This window comes from Pseudonaja textilis, chromosome 13, assembly GCF_049901715.1.
Source record: "Pseudonaja textilis isolate UNSWEBS1 chromosome 13, rPseTex1.2, whole genome shotgun sequence".
Classification (NCBI taxonomy): Eukaryota; Metazoa; Chordata; class Lepidosauria; order Squamata; family Elapidae; genus Pseudonaja; species Pseudonaja textilis.
In genome coordinates, this window is record NC_142002.1 from 4588503 (window position 1) to 4609931 (window position 21429).

At 38.5% G+C, this 21429-nt stretch overlaps 1 long non-coding RNA gene across 1 annotated transcript in view; it reads left to right on the forward strand.

Moving 5' to 3' along the window:
• LOC148124714 (uncharacterized) overlaps positions 1–15911 on the forward strand; it is a 96020-nt gene extending 80109 nt beyond the window's left edge. The window contains exons 2-3 of the long non-coding RNA XR_015745166.1: positions 4729–4819; positions 15827–15911. This is a non-coding gene — a long non-coding RNA (uncharacterized LOC148124714). The remainder of the gene's footprint in view (positions 1–4728; positions 4820–15826) is intronic.
• The last annotated feature ends 5518 nt before the right edge of the window (positions 15912–21429 follow it).

A 21429-nucleotide genomic window follows, 5' to 3' on the forward strand; every position in this document is an offset into this window, starting at 1 on the left:
CTTCCCAAAAGAAAATCAAAGATTCATCCCCTGCGTCCATCAGTCCATCACGTGGCCCAATCAAATCTTCATCCCAACTGGAGACATCCCTCCAAATGCTCCTCTCCAGGTGCAGGGCAACTTGGCCCTGACTCTCTGAGAAAGAATGTTGTTGTGTCTACTGTTCTACCTCTCCATGAAATCCCCGCTCCCAAATTCCAAGACACTAAATGTGGCAGCCTTGAAGCTTCCAAATAAAATATGGCTTGCAAGACTGACACTCTCATTTTCTCAACCCTCCTTCTTTTTGTCATTACATTAAAATCCCTTTACCCGTTACCTGAGTGCTATTTTGGGAAAGAACAAAACATGACCATATTGCTTTATTTTTAAAGCTAATTTCACTGCAGCGCAGTGTGTAGGAAATCCTTGACTTAGCTTAGTGATGATTCGAAATTACAACGACACCAAAAAAAGTTATTTAAGTTTTTCCCACTTAAGGATCATTTCAGCATCCCCATGGTCACATGCTCAAAATTCACTTTGGCCCTCTTGAAATAAATAGCAAAATTATTATAAATGATCATAAGAGCCATTAATTCCCCAAAAGCTGATACAAGTTTGTTTCATTTTTATTGTATTAATGCCTTGCATATTATTTTTACTTTTGGGTGTGTTTTTTCTTCCTTTTTAGGAATGCTTTGTGATAGGGTAGACATGAAATGAATGGATCAGTTGGGAGGTGACAATATTCTCAAACATGACCATTTCAAAGAAAGGTGTCTGAAGAAGTTTTGTTCTTCCCTTTGTTTTCCCAATATTAATTTCAACAATTTGTAGGTGATACATTTTTCATCATATATGAAAAATAAATAAAACAGTAGTTCAAAAGTTGTCCCACTTATTTTATTTAGAGAAAAACACATGTTTGTTTTCAGACTGTTTTACATCCGAAAAAAAGTCATTAATCTATCCCACTCCATTTACCACAAATCTTTGAATCGGGCCTTTGAATGTACATTCATTTCTATTTATCCATTTAGTATAATTTTACCCTAATTAGTAATTGCCATTCTCTGAGTGGTACATAAATTGATTAAAAGAAGAGAAATCAATGCATAACTAATGTATTTTTGTGTACTTTTCCAGCTATGGATTTCAGTTTTGAGCGACTAAAGGTCCTAAAAATTGCATTGCAGAACTTAATGCAAAGCTAGAAAAAAAATCTGATTCGTATTTTAATCCAAGAAATATAGAAATGTCTCTTTTGAAATGAAAGTTTACCATTTTGGTTTCTCAAGCAAATACGAGCAGTCTTGTCCATTTCAGTGGACTACACAAAACTTAAGAAACAATGTTAAAAGCATCCCAATTGCATGCTAATGCCTCGGTCATTTTCTACTGGATTTAAAAAGAAAAAAACGTGAACTTGTCATAGTGACTAAAGTGGAGCAATTTGGCAGGTGCTTTTATTTCAGAGAGAAATTTGCCAGGGCCTGGGGAAAAAATGCTATGCTATCCAGATTGGTATCTAAATACCATTGGTTATTTTCAATTGTGTTCCTTTTTAACATGCCAATTTTCTTTTCCAAGTCAGCCAAGCTTTCTCTGTTATAATCTGGATTTACTTCTCCTAGCTAAGTGTGATAAGTAAGTGTGGAGCGGTAAGGTTAAAAGTAGTGTTTGGTTGATATGGGGATCATTATTTTTTTCATTAATTTTATGAAGCCTGGGAAAATTTCTAGTTTGCAACAATTGTATTTCATACGTTTACATCGAGTTGACTTTGGTTGTTCACCTGGTTTTGTGGAAATTATTCAAGCTCATCACAAGCAAATAATTATTTGTTTTTTTTCTCCCTCCCTCTTTCCTCCCTTTTCCTTCCTGAATAGAATAGAATAGAGCTGGAAGGGACCTTGAAGGTCTTCTAGTCCAGTCCCCTGCTCAATGCGGGAGAACCTATACCATTTCAGACACATGGCTGTCCAGTCTCTTCTTAAAAACCTCCAGTGATGGAGCATCTGGAACTTCTGGAGGCAAGCTGTTCCACTGGTTAATTGTCCACACTGTATCTTGTTGCTCCTAATTCTTCTCTTCTTTAGACTAGCCAAAGTCAAATCCTGTAGCTGTTCTTCATGTTTTAGTCTTCTTCCTTCCTTCCTTCCTTCCTTCCTTCCTTCCTTCCTTCCTTCCTTCCTTCCTTCCTTCCTTCCTTCCTTCCCTCCCTTCCTTCTTTCCTTCCCTCCCTCCTTTTTTCTTTCTTTCTTCCTTCCTTCCTTCCCTCCCTCCCTCCCTCCTTTTTTCTTTCTTTCTTCCTTCCTTCCCTCCCTCCCTCCCTCTTTCTTTCTCTTTCTTTCTTTCTTTCTTTCTTTCTTTCTTTCTTTCTTTCTTTCTTTCTTTCTTTCTTTCTTTCTTTCTTTCTTTCTTTCTTTCTTTCTTTCTTTTTTTTTTCTTTTTTCACCCCCAATTGTCATGGCTACTACACAACTCTAGCAAGTAGTGAGACTTTCACAATACAGTTAGTCCTTGACTTAACAACCATTTGTTTAGTGGACGGCTTGAAGTTACAACAGCACTAAAAAAAGATGGCTGATCCTCACAGTTACAACTATCACAACCTCCCTAAGGTCACATGATCAAAATTCAGACACTTGTCAATCAGCATGTATTTACAAGGGCTGCAGCCATCCCAATGGTCATGTCGTCCCCACTGGCAACCTTTCCAGCTATCTTCTGCTAAGCAAAGTCAAAGCAGGGAAGGTGGATTCACTGAATGGCCACGGGATTCACTGATAACTCCGGTGATTTGTTTAACAACTGTCTCAAAGAAAGTTATAAACTCACTCAACAACCACCTTGTTTAGCAACAGAAATTCTGGTTCCAATTGTGGCCATAAGTTGAGGACTAACTTGATACTTGGTCTCAAGAGACCTTCTCATAGGCTGAAAAAGATTGGAAGAAGGCTTTTCAAGAAAAGAAAAAAATGGCTGAGCCAATAATTGATTCTTGGTGTTTAGTAGATTTTGATTGAGATCTGATTCTTCCCTCCAGACTTTAAGTCTGCTGTTTGTTCAAAAAGGGAAGGGAAGGGAAGGGAAGGGAAGGGAAGGGAAGGGAGGAAGGAAGGAAGGAAGGAAGGAAGGAAGGAAGGAAGGAAGGAAGGAAGGAAGGAAGGAAGGAAGGAAGGAAGAAAGAAAGAAAGAAACCTGGAAATTGTACTTCTGTACCTTGGCCCTTATTTATTAATGAATCCATCAAGTTGAGATATCCCTGTAGCCTTGATACTCTCATTTATTTAATTTAATGCTAATCTCTGGAATGAAAGAAAATTTAATCTAGCAGGGCTCTGTAGGAAGAATCTGGTCTGGAGAACCATAACTGATCAGGAATCATCTGTACTTGGGTTGGTTCAGATTCTGCTCGATCCAGGAGAACTGGGATGTCAGTTGTTGTCTTAGCATCTTTGCTGGAATGAAGACTTAACAAAGATTTGGGGGAGGGGAGAAATTCCGAGAAATGATCTTTTCTGCCGCAGTCCCCTCACTCTGGACCAATCATTCTCACTTCCATCCCAGATCATAACCAACAAACTTCCATCTCCAACACTAAGAAGTAGACTTTATTTATTTATTTATTTTTATTTGTCAATTGCTTACAAGATAATAGGGATAAGTAAAAACATAGTTATAAATACATGGATATATATAAGAAAAATAAAAATATATATATAAAAGAAATAATAGGACAAGGACGGTAGGCACGTTGGTGCGCTTATGCACGCCCCCTACAGGCCTCTTAGGACAGGGGTGAGGTCAATAGTAGACAGTGCTATTTAAAAGTTGAGTTCAACTTTTTCAATGGTCTTTAATCCATCTGGAATTCTGTTCCTTAGTGATGGTGGAGCTTGATTAAGTCAAGACCTAATTTTTCCCGTTGTATCCGTGAGTGAAGAAATGCACTTGCTTCATTGATTAGCCATCGCGATGACCTTTGGGAAACTCCCCCCAATAATTGGCACGATTACTTGACAATAAATTGATTCCATTATTTTATCGGAGAGGTTCCTTTTGAGGATGAGACTAATTCTCTCAAGGCAATAACTCTCATTAAAAAGGCCAATCATCTCGGATCAAAACAGGCCTGTTCTTAGGGATGGTGATTCTTGTCACCCTGAAATTCCATCTCAGGGACAAAAACACACGCCGTAAACACAAATCTAATATATAATATATAATCCCACAGCTGGACCTATGGCGTTGCTGTTTCCCAATTACTGTAATGCTGATGACATATCTAGTTTAATGCATACCACATTAAAACCAAGTTCCCACACACTCACTATCTCCGGCAAAATCTAATTACACCAGACCCGAGTACTCAATCAAATCTGTTATTCGGTGGCTAAACAGCCCCAGCGTCAATGCAATTTGAGGAGATCTGGGCCATGACTGGGAATGTTATGTATTAACAATTTCTAATAGGAGCTCCCGTAGGTAAATGAATATGCTAACAAGCAAGGTCGCTGCTCAATCTAATATCTTTAAGCTGTTTAATTCTGAACAGCCCCTTAATAAATCAATTGACCGGGAGAGCTGATGCCCCTATCAATTATTCAAGAGGACAAATAAATATTTCAGGTGATTTGATAGGAAGGCTTGCTTGGACTCACCGAAAGCTTTGCATTTCATTAGCCCCGTTGCTAAAAGTTTTATAGGATGCCAATGATGGTTCATTTTCTCTGTTCACAGAACTCTCAATAGTAGAAGAAAAAAAAGCAGGTGAAGGAATAAGTGGCCCACAGGATTCGTGTCCCTTCCAAGTTGAAAAGACCCAAAGGGGGTAAGTTCATCCTTGACAAAACAAATTATGTGTTCCTTTTTCCAATGGAACTACAATAGGTCTCAGAAGGTGGAATTACATTTATCTATCTATCTATCTATCTATCTATCTATCTATCTATCTATCTATCTATCTATCTATCTATCTCAATATTCTATCTATCTATCTATCTATCTATCTATCTATCTATCTATCTATCTATCTATCTATCTATCTCAATATCCTATCTATCTCAATATTCTATCTATCTATCTATCTATCTATCTACCCACCTAACCTACCAATTGGATTGGATTTTGTGGAGAACAAAGGCAACAGATAGCTTTCATCTACCCAGGCCTGGAACTGAGCCTCTCAATCAGAGATATAGCATAATTTACTTATTTTTATTTTATTTGTTTTAGAATATATAACTGCCTACTTGAGGAGAGACTCTAGGCAGCTTACAGACAGTCAAAACACAAATAGGAGCAAAAAAAATAATTAACAATATAAAGCCTTTTGCACTGCCCAGTTCCTATTTAAATAGTGGGATTTGGACTAAACATTTTATCTCACTTTTTCTCAAGGTAAAGGACAATTATTTATTTTGTTTTGAATTTGTCCACCCCTATTTAATATATAAAACACTAAGAAAATGCTCGTGTTGGATCCAGATTTTGAAGGAGTAGAGATGTTTGTTTGTTTCTGAGAGTGATTTGATATTTCTTTGTAGTGAATAATAATTCGTTGTTTCTAAAATGATTGTAAGATACCCAGAAAGCAAACCTTTATCCTTCCAGTGCAAGGAACAATAATAGAAGTGCAACAATGTGATAACTTCATCTGAGGATAGGGTGAAGTTGTAGATTACCATAGATAATGCTTTTTTACAAAAATCAATAGAGATAAAGTTGTAAGAAAAGAAAGGAAGGGTCCATACTGTTGGAGAACAAAGGAAAATAACACCCCCAAGGAATTGTCCGTGTTAAGAACGTGTACACTTTCTTTCTCTTTCACTTATCCATTTATGAGAGCAATAAGATTAAATGGCTCTGGCTACTGAAGTAAACCTTTCAGGATATGAAAATATATACAAACTGTCTTTATGGAATATGTCCCATATCAGTCTCTGTCTGTCTTTCTGTCCATCTGTCCATCCATCTGTCCATCTCTCTCTCTCTCTCTCTCTCTCTCTCTCCATATCTATCTATCTATCTATCTATCTATCTATCTATCTATCTATCTATCTATCTATCTATCTATATCAAAGCTTTTTCTAAGATTATGTTCTTTTGAATGTTTGATAGTTTTTAATCATGTTTTTATTTTTATTTTTTGATATCATCTTTGCATTGTCGACTCACCAGACTCATGTATGTGGGATGGGCAGCTATATAAATTATTATTATTATTTCTTCTTCTTCTTCTTCTTCTTCTTCTTCTTCTTCTTCTTCTTCTTCTTCTTCTTCTTCTTCTTCTTCTTCTTCTTCTTCTTCTTCTTCTTCTTCTTCTTCTTCTTCTTCTTCTTCTTCTTCTTCTTCTTCCTCCTCCTCCTCCTCCTCCTCCTCCTTCCTCCTCCTCCTCCTCCTCCTCCTCCTCCTCCTCCTCCTCCTCCTCCTCCTCCTCCGCCTCCACCTCCACCACCACCACCACCATCACTATATTCTAGTGCTGGACCAAAGAGAGCAACTGGCTCAAGATCTCCCAATGAAAAACATTTCTGATTGAAATTTTATAGGAGAAAGCAAATTGACAGGTTCACCCCTTCACCTATCCATTATCAATTCCTCTTTGGAAGCCATTTTGTCTGGAGTGAACAAGTTCCAATTGCACAATATGTGGAAAAAAACATACAAATCCATTCACTCTGTTCCTTCAGGAATGTCTGCATTTTATGGTCAAGAAAACCAATTTTGATTCTGTGGGGTTTTTTTTGTCCTTATGTATATCAGAGATGCAGCTTTGATTAGCCCACTGTGGCTGCCATCTTGATTTTTTGCCCATATTTTGTGGACATTGTGTTACAAAAGTCCTCGATTTAAAACCTTTTGTTTAGTGACTGTTCAAAGTTACAACAGCACTGAAAAAGAAGGGACTTATGACCATTTTTCACAAATGACTATTTCAGCGCACAGTCAGAATTCAGACATCTGGCAAGTGGCTCATATTTATGATGGTTGCAATGTCCTGGGGTCATGTGATCATCTTTTGCGACCTTTTCACAAGCAAAGTCCATGGAGAAGCCAGATTCACTTAACAACCACATTACTAATTTAATGATTGCAGTGATTCCCTTAAGAACTCTGGCAAGAAAGATCAGAAAATGGGCCAACATTCACTCAACAATTGACATGCTTAGCACCTTCTGAAATTTTAGGCTCAATTGTGACCGAGGACTATCTGCACTTCTCACCTATTTAAATTTCGTTTCTTGGCCTTTCTTCATAAATGTCAGAAATGTAGTACCTTTGGGACCATCTAGTATTTAAGAGACTAGATCAGGGGTGTCAAACTCAAGGCCCACGGGCTGCATCTGGCATCTTAGATCTATCCCATGAGGTGCTTAGATCTGGCCTGTGAGGATGCCCTGGAAACAGCAATGGCCTGGCCCGCAGTGCCTCTGCCGGTGAAGACAGAGCTCGGAAGGGCTGTGCATAGCCCTCTGTGGCTCCATTTTCCCTGACAGAGGGCTAAACAAACAGACTAAAAACAAAAGAAAAGGAGAAATGTTTTCTTCTTTTGCATCTGAGCATGCAAGAAGGGACAGGAAAGGAGAACGGGAAAGAGGAAAGACAAAGAAAAAGATGGGAAGATAGGAAGAGGAGGAGGAGGAGGAGGAGGAGGAGGAGGAGGAGGAGGAGGAAAGGAAGGAAGGAAGGAGGAAGGAAGGAAGGAAGGAAGGAGGAAGGAAGGAAGGAGGAGGAAAGGAAGGAAGAAAGGAGGAGGAGGAGGAGGAGGAAAGGAAGGAAGGAAGGAAGGAAGGAAGGAAGGAAGGAAGGAAGGAAGGAAGGAAGGAAGGAAGGAAGGAAGGAAGGAAGGAAGGAAGGGAAGGGAAGGAGGGAGGGAGGGAGGGAGGGAGGAAAGAGATTATAATGAGAGTGAGGGAGGATCTGAGGGAAGTCCTGCCTTAGCACTTGGCCACCACAGGTGCCCCCGACTCAAGTGATATTGAGCTGGCCATGCCTACCATGGCCCCACCCCAGCCATGCCTATCACGCTTCCCCACCGAGGTCAAACACAACCCTGATGTGGCCCTCATTGAAATCGAGTTTGCCACCCCTGGACTAGCTTATTGAAGAAACTGATCTTGAAGTTGGCTTTAGGCAAATTTTATATCCAGACCTTTGCTTCCAGCCTTTTCTTGGATAAGAAGAATAACTCATTAAAAAAAAAAATCATTGAATGAAAGGGTTTTTTTCTTTTCTTACAAAGGCAGTTTTACTCAACAAACTGCTTAATGAGCGATGAAAGAGACATTTCAACTTCACAAAGCCATAATTTAAATATTAGACTCTTTTCATTTTCAGCATCATGAATCAAGAGACCAGAGACTACATTTGGGTGGTAGCATTTAAAAAAAACCAAAACTGATGTAGGATGATTATGGGGGTGGGCAGGAAACGCTTCAGTTGTTTTTAATTTCAGACTTAAAGTTTGGAATAATGATAACAATAACAATAATAGCCAACCTGCCCAATGAGGCACTACCTTAACGTGGTTGTGGGTCTTGTGTGCTCTGAGGAAGATGAGAGAGAGCTATGCCAGAGGTTCAACCATGTTATGTTGGAGCACCCACAAATTCTGGAGGCAGGCTCTTCCATTGATAAATTGTTCCAACCATCAGGAAATTTCTCCTTAATTCTAGGTTGGTTCTGTCCTTGACTAGTTTCCATCCATTGCTTCTTGTGAGTTGATCTTCTTTGTGGCAGCCCCTTAGATATTGGAAAAGACATACCCAATGCCTGCAATTCTTCCTCATATGTTTTAGCCTTCAGTCCACTAATCACCCTCGTTGCTCTTCTCTGCACTCTTTCTAGAGTCTTAACATCTTTTTTTAATATTGTGGTGACCAAAACTGGATGCAGGATTCCAAGTGTGGCTTTACTAAAGCATTCTAATGTGGTATTAACACTTCATGTGATCTTGATTCTACCCCTCTATTAATGCAACCTAGAATTATATTGGCTTTTTTGACAACTGCAGCAAACTTCTGGCTCATATTTAAATGATCATCCACTAGGACTTCAAGATCGCTCTCACAGTTACTACCTACTACCTATTCTACACTTGTGCATTTGGTTCTACTTGCCTAAATGTAAATCCTTACTTTTCTCTACCTATCCCTTTTCTCTACATATTTTTTCTGGATCATACATCATAAATGGGTAAGTTATAACTCTAGTTCAGTACCTCTGCTGGTTATGAGCTCAGAGATCAAATATTGAAAACTGTTGTCATAGTTTTCCATAAATTTGAGCCAAACCCACACAAAAGCTACAGTGTTATAAGGAGAGGAGGAATCTAAATAGAGTGAAAAAGAAATTATTCTTTTTTTTTCCTTCTGATTCGCACCCTATCTCATTCCTCCAAAATAGAAGGAAAAAAGAAAAAAAAAATACCAGGGCATTCGTACTTTGTGTAACTTACCACTCACTGTACTGTTTTCACTCCTTTAAAATACGATTTAGCTCTTGGGAACAACAAAGCGTGGGCTAAGAAATAAAAAATGCAGGGAAAACACACGTAACAAATCAGCATCACATGCAGGCACACAAAGACACACAAACACACACATACAGGAGCAGCCTGTGGTCTTAGCCACTGCTGCTGAATTGCTTGATAGTAATGTTTTCTTTGCATCCTAGAGGCTGTTGGAGAACAAGTGTGAGGAGGTTGTGTACTTCCAGAGAGAGGGGATCTGTTCCCTGGTGTGTAATGAATGTAAAATGCAGATATGAAGGAACAAGCAGACAATGAGCAAAGATCCAGAGTTGATAAGTACCTTTGTTTGCTTTGAGATAATACGGCAATAATCTCCTTAGCAAGGGGACAATCTGTTTGGGAGGAACATCATCAAGCCTTGTGTAATGTTACAACTCCGGGAAGCACTTTGGAATGGTGTGTTAACTCCTCAAGTCCTTGCAATTGATTGACCCCCAACTGACCCCAAGATCAGGACATAGTCACACAAAGTGCTAAAACCAAACGAACAACATACAGTTACAGTTATGGAACAAAGCTTCCCAATATGCCATATTACAGCCCCAAATCAGAGCTTGGTTCACCCATGAATTTCTTACGGATGTTGGATCCCAAGTTATCTGAGACCATGTGGTGGCCTGGCCGCCAGCCCCTCCAGCAGCCGAATCAGAGGAGGAGGTGTGGAAGTCAGGGTCAGCAAGTCTGGGAGCTCTGATGGAAAAGAGGGAATGGAGCTGGCAGAGAGAGACAGTGTTAGAGCCTGGGCCATCCGTCAGCCCTCAGGTGGAGAGTCAACAGCCCCCACATCTGGAGGTGGATGATGAGGAAGAGGAGGAACAGGTGGGTCCAGTGCCTGATGCGCGGATGAGCAGAAGGCAGAGGAGAGGAGAGCAGTGGAAATCTATGGGCCGGTAACTCCCCCCCAGGAGGGAGGAGGGAAAGGTAATTTAAACCCTCCCTCCCCCCCCCCCCCCCCCCAACGCCACACCACCCCAGCCCCGGCCACCACCTTCACCCAGCAGTGAGGAGGGAATGGAGATTTGATAGTATCCTTCCCCTGCCATGCCCACAAAGGGACGAGGTTTGATTGGGCCACGTGATGGACTGTTGGGTGTAGGGGATCGATCTTTGATTTTCTTTTGGGAAGGGAAAACCTGGAACTCTCAGATTCGGGTTTTCCCAGGTGTGCCAATATGACCACTCTAATAAAATGGAACTTTGAGAAAATGCTTGTCTCGGAGTTCATTGGTTTGGAGGTTGTTAGTTGGAATGCTGACACCAGAAATTGCCCTGGTAGACCAGTCTCACCAGAAAGACACCTAAAACCGTATGTTTCTGAATCTGTTATGTATTTAAGGTGTGGGAAGAATTAGTATATTCCAGCAACCCCCTGCCCAATTAGTGTGCTCTGACTGATGCTGATGCTTGGATGAGTAGCGAAATACCTCAAATCAACAAGAAAACAAGTCCATTTGCCATGTCTCAACTTTCAGACAACCAAATGGAAGGTTTTCCTCCCTCCTGTCCTCAGGAGGAATGATTGTGCTTTTTCTGTGGGTGGCTGCTGGGAATCGGAGGCAAATACAACGTTTTTGAAAAGAATTCCCAAAGAAAAGGATTTAATTAAAACGATGCTGTAGGTATCTTGGCTGTTACTTGTGCACCAAACTAGTTCAGATTATGGATAGAGGAGAGTTGTGTTTATTTCAGATGCTTATATAAATTTATCCAGAGGTCCACCTCCAAAACTTATGTGTAAGTTTGAATAGGGTTAAATATTGAAATCTGCCCTTTTTAGAACTTTGGGATGTGATGTTTTGTGACTCAAGACAAATACATAAAATATATACCGGATTGAAAAAACACTAAGTATGTATATGTATATTAGCATAAATGTGTGCATCTATCTGATGTGTGTTGTTTCAGAAACAATTAGGATAAGGGAGGACTCAAATGTAACATCTGCATAGAGCCATGATGGAGAACCTATGGCGCACGAGCCCCAGTCATACTTACCAACACTGCACATACGTACACCTCCCAGCTGATTTTCAGCCCTTTTGAGGCCATTTTCTCCCGTCCGGAAGCTCGAGGGAAGTGTCTGCAACCTCGGGAGGCCGAAAAATGGGCCTTCCAGAAATACCGGAAGTGCCCATTTTCAGCCTTCGGAGGACCTCTGGAGCCTGGGGGAGGCCATTTTTGTGCCCCTGGGGGCTCGAGGAAAGCCTCTACAGCCTTTGGAGGCTGAAAAACAGGCCTGTTTCAGCACTACGGGAAGCCTCAAATGCCCATTTTTATTTGGAATAGATGGTAGATGATAGATGATAGATAGATAGATAGATAGATAGATAGATAGATAGATAGATAGATAGATAGATAGATAGACAGACAGATATAACACACACACATATCTATATATCTCTATCTCTATCTATCTATCTATCTATCTATCTATCTGAGTGATAGAGATAGAGGGAGGATAGAGGATGAATAGATAAAGAGGGAGGGAGGCAGGCAGAGAGAGAGAGAGAGAGAAAAACAGATGGTAGATTCTATGTTTCTTGGCATTTTGTAAGGAATATTTCCTTGAAATTATGTTCCTACAATTTGAGGCAACTTCTTTCTTGACAAGTACTCCAGTGGATTTTATTCTGTTTGTATTGGGATTTTTTTGGGTGTATACATATACACACAAACACACACACACACACACACACACACACACACACACACACACATATATATATATATATATATATATATATATATATATATATTAAATGATTTTATTTTTAATGCTGTAAGTGGCACAGTGTTGCTTTGAAATGAGTTGGGTGGCAATTAAACTTAATAAATAAATAAGGAATGCCGAAGGTGAGAAAGTCTTAAAAAAAAAAACAGGGGAACTGAATAAGAGCAATAGGATGTCTTTTCTGTTATAATATCTCAATTGAAAGAAAGAAAAAAAAAATACTTTTGAGAAGAGCTAGCCACGAGGTCCATCAGGATGAACCAACCTTTGAATGTCAACAGCCCAAATTGGCAGAATTCCTGTACGTGTCCCTGGACGTGATTGTGTGCAAGAGAAGGATTATCGCTGTGCTTTATATATATATATAAAAATATGCCATGCCCTTTAAGATGTAAATCTATTGAAATCCAGCTGTAGAGAGAACCGGGGTTACCCTTTCATATTACTTTATGACATTTCCAGACAAAAGGTACAAGGGTGCTCAGATTAATTTGCTTTATGTTTGACTAGAAAGGCTGCCCACCACTATTAGAGCCCATTCGGCTCGCCCTTCATTTTGGAAAGCTTGTCAGTCATTTGAGAATGATGTGCCCTCCGCCTGGGATGAATAAGTCCATCATATCTTAGGCAAAAGCTTGCCCTCTGGAGACAGAGAGAGAGAGAGAAGGAGGCAAGAGAAAGTCTTTGATAGTGGTGAAAAGATCTTTCTTTCCTTCCTTCCTCCCTCCTTCCTCCCTCCCTCCCTTAACATTTCCTGTTTCTTTTTTCCCTCCTACATTCTCTTTATTCCTTTCTCTTTCCTTTTCAATTCACTGCTTTTCCTGTCTTTTTCACATTCTTTCTTTCTTACCTTCCTTTTCCTTTCTTCCTTTTTTCCTTCCTCCTTCCTTCCTTTCCTTTCCTTTCTTCCTCCCTGCCTCCATCCCTCCTTTCCTCTTTTCCTCCCTCCCTCCCTCTCTTCCAATGCACTATCTTGGTTTCTTTTTTCCTTCTTACTTTCTTTTTATTCCCTTTTCTTTCCTTTTCATTTCACTGCTTTTTCTGTCTTTGTACCTTTTTTTCACTTAATGTTTCTTTCTTACCTTCCTTTCTTCCTTTTATCCTTCCTCCCTCTCTTCCTCGCTCCCTCACTCCCTTCCCATTCACTTTCTTTGCTTCTCCTTTTATCCTTTTTCCTTCCTTCTTCCCCCTTCTTCCCTGTCTCCTTTTCCATTCACTTTCCCTGTTTCTCTTTTTCATCTTTTCACTCTTTTTTTCTTTTTATCCCTTTTCACTTCATTTCTTTTCCTTTCTTTTCCCTTTCTTTCACTTACTTTTTCTTTCCTTCCTTCTTTCTTTCTTTCCGTCCTCTTTTCCAGTGTACACAACAAAAAACAAGGAAAGGAAGGTAATAGGAATAGAGAAAATATATATGCTAAAAATTTCCATTTTAAAAACAAATATTAAACCTCGACTATCCTAAATGACATTGATCACCTTTGCCAATATTCTGATGAAGAGCCGTTTCATAAGCACCAAGTAATCACTTGCCCTCAGGTGTACTGTAGATTCAGGGTGACATTTTCATTCCGTTGTAAACAGCTAATCTTTTTTTGCTACATTTATTATCCATAATCTATACTTCTTCATCTCTTGATAAACTCTAAAATTTTACTAAAGCATATTACTTATTCAAAAACCACATTAACCAAGTTATGGATATTAAACCAAAATATGACAATAGTGGGAAAGCCCATGATATATAAATAGGTGTTTCTGATGTTATTTACACATGATGAAGTTGACAATCCATTTTTTTAAAACCATTCTCTGATGTTTAAGAGAAGCTTAATACTAGTTAAGAAACTTAATATATTTTAAGATCATTGTTCATTGATTTATTTATATGAGGTATTAATTATTCTAAAGTTCTTGCAAATAGCACATACACAAGCGCACACACGTACACGTGTGTATGTATTATAGCATATTATATATTAAAACATATTCAAATCAAGTTTATAAATCAAATCAAAGACTAGAGTGACCAGAACTAATAAAAACACTCAAGGAACATCCAGTTAATTTTTTAGAATAAAATAATAAATAACAGATGAACTCTATATTAAAATCACAATTTGGCATCCAATCTGTCGGTTACACATGGCCTAATTATAGTATAATGTCTGTCTGTCTGTCCGTCCATCCATCCATCTATCTGTCTGTCTATCGTTCGATCTATCAATCAACAATGCTCTTTAACTTTTCATTAGAAATACTTTAGGTATAAAATAAATCCAAAATGCAATGGATTTTCAATGTTATTATCCATTAGGACATTCTAGATCTCACTAAGACATCTGAACTGAACAGTAAAATTTACAAATTTAACTGGATATATTTCAATTGTATAACTTTAGGGGAAATGTCACTATTTGTCCATTAATACTGTTGCAGAGGTTTATTTGCAATTTTCATACTGGGATTATTTTAAAGAATATCCTATGATTATTTTTGCCTCACCTGTTCCCAAACTTGCCTTTCAGACTTTAATAAGGAAATACTAGAGTTATTACAAAACTAGCTTGACTGTGAAATAAGTGGCATATAGAACAAACAAACAAACACATACATATATACATACATACATAAACTGTTTAATTGTGAGCTGCCCAGAATCATGTGTATGAAATGTGGCCTATACATTTACTAAATAAATTAAATTTTAAAAAAAGGAACAAATCCCTGACATGGTATGAAAAAAGATAACATAATTATGTATTAGCCCCCATCATGAGTTTTGGAACTGATTAGTTGTAGCCCATAAACAAATGCAGATTCCAGTTCAAAATGTTGAAGTTCAGAGTCAGACAAGATATCAATAACCATTTTAATAACCTATTTATATTGATATTTATCTGAGATAAATTATCTGAAATATTTTTGTCTACACCGCATTTATAATAACTGATAGTGTTGCCAGAATATGTATTGTAACGAAAAGATTGAAAACAGGAGTGTATTTGTTCATCCACTCAACTTTTAAAAGAATATTCTTGCTATGAACATTTAAAGTCACCACTAAATTAGACTCCAACATATAAGACTGTAACACTTTCCATGTATAAGGCTTAAATTTAGCTAAAATGGAAGTGCAATCTAACAAAGTATCTAAAACTCAATTAAAACCTCCAGCTATAATTATCTGATCCACAAATAAACTAAAATGATGCTTAAATGCCTATGCAAAACATCTAGATAGCTCTTAGTAGGGCCATAATAATTACTGAAGGCAATATGATTATTAAAAGATTCAATCACAAATATAGGAAAAAAAAAATATAGTTCCGGATCACATGTTTCTCCTTCCACTACCATTTTCGAAAATGTATTAACCTCCCCCCCATCCCCCGTCAGATTTTGAATTCCATCTAAATATATTTGACAAGCCCAACTTTAGATAAGAAAAGCAGCAGAAATTTTAAGCTCAACGATGAAGTGAATTATGGGACAAAAAAGTTTGCATTGATAACAGTCATTGATTTCTATGTGCTGTGAATATATGTTCAAAAGCAATTTCTGTCTAATTTCAGTTTTGTCGTGATGTCTGGCAAATTTCCAGCAGAGGACAAGGAAACAAAGGGATGATCTTTTCATGATACAGAAACATCAATGGGAAAAGTCACTTAAAATAAAGTAGTAGAACTAAAATATTTCAGCTTTTCAAGAATGTTGTCTTCATGAATCTTTCCTTCCTTTTCCCTTCTCTCATTTCTTTCTTTCTGGTTTTCTCTTTCTTTCTTTTCTTTCTTTTTCTCTTACCTTCCTCTCTTCCTCTCTCCTTCCTTCTTTCTTTCTTTCTTTCTTTCTTTCTTTCTTTCTTTCTTTCTTTCTTTCTTTCTTTCTTTCTTTCTTTCTCTCTCTCTCTCTCTCTCTCTCTCTCTCTCTCTCTCTCTCTTTCCCTTCCTTCCTTCCTTCCTTCCTTCCTTCCTTCCTTCCTTTTTTTCCTTCCTTCCTTTCTTTTTGCAGGATAATAGTCTATAGTATTTCTAGAGCCCTTTTGGAAGGGGGGCAGGAGAATTTACAAATATAAATCTGAATCTATCTTTTCAGTTTCCTAATGGACTTTCTTTCTCCCCCCACCCCCCATTTTTCAGACAAATCCCAACGTGATGTCAAAAATAACATATCTGAAAAGTACCGCAGGATTTATGTATGCAAATTCCATAGGGTTTTCTCCACCCTTGTGCTAATTTCAGCCCAGAACAATTATTCATATGTCCTGATTCACATCAGATCTGCTACAGTAATGCCATTTTTTAAAAAAATATTTTGATGGCTCACTATTTTAGCACATCCATCACCAAAGCGGTATATGATATATTGCATCAGACTGTATGAATATGTGTATTTCTATTGTGATATGCATACCTCCCCACAGGACTTCATTTCCACACTGAGGGTGTATGTGGATGTGCATTTACCACAATAAAAATGTTCTATACTCAGAACCAACAAATGGAAGACAGTGATGATTTTGGTTAGAACTGGCTTAATTGTTCCTAGTTTAATATCTTAGTCTTCTTTTATATATTCTTTATTTTTTGAACACCATGAACCACACTCTGGCATGTTAGCTAGGAGAGAGGGAATGTATGGAAAATATCTATATTGAAGACAACAACTTCATGAGCAGCCTTCATTCTCTGCCACATTCAGTTTTTCCCTAGATGCTCAAAAGAGAACTAAACAATGTTCTTGCTGGTGCATATGTGAATGTTACAAATATCCCTTCATTCCTTTTGCTCACTAGCAAACATTTCAAAGCATGCAACTGTTTCCATGATTTTACTGGACCTTTTTAGAATGCTGTTGCAGTGGAATTTATAAAATGGAAAGTAAAGCGATGGGCTCTCCCATCTTTATAAATAATACAATATAAAGGACAGGGCATGGATTAGGGTTTTGACAGACTCTTCTGTAACCTCAGCTGATGTGGAATCTTTTTATATCTACCCTCAAGAATCAAGAAGCGGCTAATGGAGTGGCACCCATATAGTTTTCTTGATGACAATACGGAAGTGGTTTGCCATTTCCTCCTCTGAGAACAAGATAGATAGATGATAGATAGATAGATAGATAGATAGATAGATAGATAGATAGATAGATAGATAGATAGATAGATAGATGAAAGAAAGAAAGAAGAAAGAAAGAAAGAAAGAAAGAAGAAAGAAAGAAGATGTGAAAAATATAGATAGGAGAGAGGGAGAGGGGAGAGAGGGAGAGAGAGTGGGGGAGGGAGAGAGACAGAGACAGAGGACAGAGAGACAGAGAGAGAGAGAGAGAGAGAGGCTAAGGATAGCCAGAGATGGCTAGGAGGGATGGAGAAACTAGAAATAACCAGAAAAAGCTAGATTAGATAGATAGATAGATAGATAGATAGATAGATAGATAGATAGATAGATAGATAGATAGATAGATAGATAGATAGATAGATGTGTGTGTGAAAGAGAGGGAGAGGGAGAGAGAGAGAGAAGCTAGGGATAGCTTGAGATAGTTAGGAGGGAGGGAGGGAGAAACTACAAATAACTAGAAATAGCTAGATGGATGGATGGATGGATGGATGTGTGTGAGAGAGGGAGGGAGGGATGGAGGGAGAGAGAAAGAGAGAGAGAGAGAATTTCCCCAAATTAGAATAAAGATTATTTGGAAAGTCTTTCCTGCCCCTCTTTTATACAAATATTAACCAGGTCCAACTTTTTTAAGACCTTGAAAGTTAGATAAGTTAGCTAATGAAAAACGGGCAAGAAAAAAAGAAAGAAAGCGAACTCCTCCGTTCAGCATTAAAGAGGATCCTGTGGTCAATCTATGTCACCTTGCATAATGTGTGGTGCTCAAATTATAAATGGACTCTTCCCCCAGCCTGCAGAAAATGCATCTGTGTACGCATTATCGGTGTGAAAACGAATGGGGTATTTTCTCCATAACACTCGTTCATTAGCATGGTTAATGAGGTATCGAAGTTCTTCCCTGTCTTCTTCCCCTTTTCTTTGTGGCTTCCATCTCTTCCCCTTCTTGTCTTCTCAATTAAACATATTAAAAGGCTGCCCCTCCCTCTTTGGAAAGCAGCTTTTAGATTAATCATATTATCTTAAGGTTCCGAATCTTGATGCCTGCCTGACCTTTCTTCCCTTGGAATCCATTATCTTAAACTATCACAATAATCCTGCCTTCGGGGAAGAGGCGAGGAATGCAGAATTCAAACCTAATAGATTGCAAATCAGATTAATGTATGATCTAAGTACCGATTATACTTGGGCCTGCCCTTGACCACCCAGGTGTAACCTTGAAATTCACATCTACTAAAGATGCTGCAATTAGATTGAAGGTCCCAGAAGACTCTCAAAGGGCAGATGACAAACCTCGCCTTCTCCACCAGCTGGTCTCTCCCACAACTTACTTTTTTATTTTTGTTTTTGACCAAAGCACTTTGCTTTCTCAAAGGTGCCTTTAAAAAATAAAATAAAAGCCAACTGGATTGTTTTTCCAGGAGGAGGAGGGGGGGTAGGAGGAGGAGGGGAGGAGGAGGGGAAGAAGGAGAGGAAGAGGAAGAGGAAGAGGAAGAGGAAGAGGAAGAGGAAGAGGAAGAGGAAGAGGAAGAAGAAGAAGAAGAAGAAGAAGAAGAAGAAGAAGAAGAAGAAGAAGAAGAAGAAGAAGAAGAAGAAGAAGAAGAAGAAGAAGAAGAAGAAGAAATAATTTCACTTCTAATCCAAGAATTTTCACCAGTTCTAACAGTGGAGGGATGGAAGGATAAGGATAGGAATGAGAGGGTTGTATCTATCCTTTCGTCCTCTCACCATCAGAACTGATGAAGCTTCTTGGATGAGAAGCTAAATGTTTTCTTTTTCCTCCTCAAGGAAAAACAATCCAGTTGCCTTTCGAAAAAAAAAAAAAAGCACAACTATGACTTGGATGACTAAAAATCTCCACAGATCGTTTTGTTTACTGTATATATTGGGTGCTTAGCATTTCCTTTGGATAATAATAATAATAATAATAATAATAATAATAATAATAATAATAACAACAACAACAACAACAACAACCAAACTATCCCCCCGATTCTTGCTTTTGGTGGTATAATCTTTTTGTTGGAAAAGTGTAATCGGCTTAAGGGTCTTCATGAACTTTCACCTGGACCACACAAGAGGCTAAAGTTGTTTTTCAGAACCTGCTACAGCTCTAGCATAGAAAACAAGTAGAGATATTTTCTTTCAAGGCTGACCCAGAATTCCTGCCAAAAAAACATCGCTCAGTGCAATTTATCTTCCAAAGTCCTTGTTTTCCAAGCTGGAAAGTCTGGGGATGGAGAGAAGACCTTTGAGATAAGAAAGAACTTGGCTCCAGCAACCCTCAATGCTCTGTGTGAGGTATGTTCTAGGAGGATATCTAACAAGAATGGCAACATCAGATCACTAATCATCTCAAATGCATTTCTCCACTAACTTGACAATGCTGGAAATGAAAAGCTGAACAGACACAGAACAGTATGTGTCTTCTTCCTTTTATCATGACCACTGTAGCCTTATGCTCAGCAATATTCAGAGTATTTGTTAACCCCATATAACCATAGCTGTAGAGGTAGTGGTTGAACCATTAAGTCATTGGATTAGTGATACTTCTCATTTAAGTTGCAATTTTAGAATGCCAAAGCTCATCAATTTTCCTCCTTATTTCTGAGATTACCACAAATAATCTTCTTCTTCTTCTTCTTCTTCTTCTTCTTCTTCTTCTTCTTCTTCTTCTTCTTCTTCTTCTTCTTCTTCTTCTTCTTCTTCTTCTTCTTCTTCTTCTTCTTCTCCTCCTCCTCCTCCTCCTCTTCTTCTTTCTTCTTTCTTCTTTCTTCTCATGGAGACTAGTCAATTTATGGAAGAGGAGGCAAACTTTTAATCCCTTTAGGAGCTTTGCTGAACTGTTGTAAGTTGAGGAGAATCTGTACTTAGAAGCAGGATGAGAGTAGAACAGGCTTACTCATCAAGTGACTATTGGACTTCAGTAGCCTGAATGCACTTGGTTCCTTTTTGTAACCATCAGAAAGAAACACTGATTGTGAAGTTAGCAACATTTCTTATCATTTTTAATGGCTACCAAAGTTAGTGTGAGTCTCAGGAAAGCTAATAAGCATTGAGAACTAATGCATTGCAAGTAAGCAAGTCTAAGAATCTACAATTCTGGAGGGGAAAATCCCAGGGAATTCCACAGAGCCTGCCTTGAATTCCATGGAATACTGATGGGATACAAATTTTAGTAACAAATGTTAGACCTTAATAGTACAGTCACTAGTCAACAGCGATGTAGCCAGCTTCAGGAAGTGATGGAATATCCTTTACTGGATTGCCATTTCTTGACAATAATTTAGTAGTTCTTTCCTTCCAATTCTTTCTCTTCTATTATTTTATTATCAGATTGGAGGAACCAGTAAATCACATTTCACTAATCTCTACCACCTCGTGCATCACAGGGCTTAAAATGAGCATTCCTTTGATGCGGCAACATTTATTTTATTTCATTTCTGGGAAAGAAAAAGAAGTGGTGGTAATGGATGCAATCTTTTCATGCTTTTGGAGAGCGATGGGGATAATTTTGGACACAATCTCATCGACTTGGATTTTCCAGCCCCCAGAAGAACCACAGACTAGAATTTCTCCTCATCCAGAAAGTGATCATAGGTCAAAATCCCCTTGCTTCTGACAAATAATTTCAAACTTTCTACTAGGTATGTCCTCAGACTCACAACTTGCTAACAGAGGCTACCCATCCTTGTTCTCTGTTTTCCTGTTCCCTGCACGATGTTTTCAAATGCACATTACTTTTATTTTCAAGAATTCTTACAGTCTCTTTATCACCTGAGTTCCTTAAGAGGAAATCAATGCACAGAACTTTTTTTTTCTTATTGAAAACTGTGTCTCTGTAGGATTTGGGCAGTGGAATTAGAAAGGTACTTTAAAGTGCATTGGAAGATACCGTAGCAGATGTTTGCACCTCTTTAAAGCAGCCATATCTTTCCTGGGAACAGGTAGCTGTCCTTGAATTTGGAACTGCTACTGTAGCTGCTAGTTGAACCTGGGGAAAACATGTGGCTGCTTTACAGAGGTGCAGGCGGATGCTGTGTATCCACTACCAGAAGCCCCAAAGC